We start from the raw sequence: 794 nt of genomic DNA on the forward strand, positions 1-794 counted from the left end.
GTCTTTACAGCTTTATTAATAAGGCATATTACTCTACCTCCGGTATTCGAGTACTATTTTTTCCACCTTGTTTCACATTTATGTGCTTACTCCGACGAAAGGCGGAGAAGAGGGTGGAGAAGAAGAAGAAGAAGAAGAAGAAGAAGAAGAAGAAGAAGAAGAAGAAGAAGAAGAAGAAGAAGAAGAAGAAGAAGAAGTTGAAGAAGAAGAAGAAGAAGAAGAAAGGGGGAAGAGAAAGAAGTAGAAGAAAGAGGGAAGAGAAAGAAGAAATATGATGATAATGATGATGACAAAGCTGCTGATGATGATAAAAAGGCTGAAGAAAAATGTGTATCCTACCAACATTTGTAACGGAAAATAAACAATTGTTTGTATGTTCTTACTACTTTCAGTAATGCTGTCGTGATACTGCACAACTTAGAACGGTTAGAAGACAATAAAATGAAGTGGAATTGGAAAAAAATAAAAACACGACGAAAGCAATACAAAACGAATAAACGAAATAAAAAGATTGAAGAAAAACACAACAGTCAGAAACTGTTGGGAAGATGGAAAGGTAGAGATGATAGAAGAGTTAAGTAAAGAAGGGAGGTAATAAAAACAGTAAGATAGGAAGTAAAGGGGTGAGAGAGAGAGAGAGAGAGAGAGAGAGAGAGAGAGAGGAAGGGAGGGAGGGAGAGAAATAAGGGAAAAACGAAGAGACAGAAAAAGTGATTAGAAAGAACTTGAGAATGAAAGAAAAGAGAAAGAGATAGTGAGAATTAGATTAAGAGATTGAGAACGAATGTTATATA

Source organism: Octopus bimaculoides, chromosome 5, assembly GCF_001194135.2.
Source record: "Octopus bimaculoides isolate UCB-OBI-ISO-001 chromosome 5, ASM119413v2, whole genome shotgun sequence".
Lineage (NCBI taxonomy): Eukaryota > Metazoa > Mollusca > Cephalopoda > Octopoda > Octopodidae > Octopus > Octopus bimaculoides.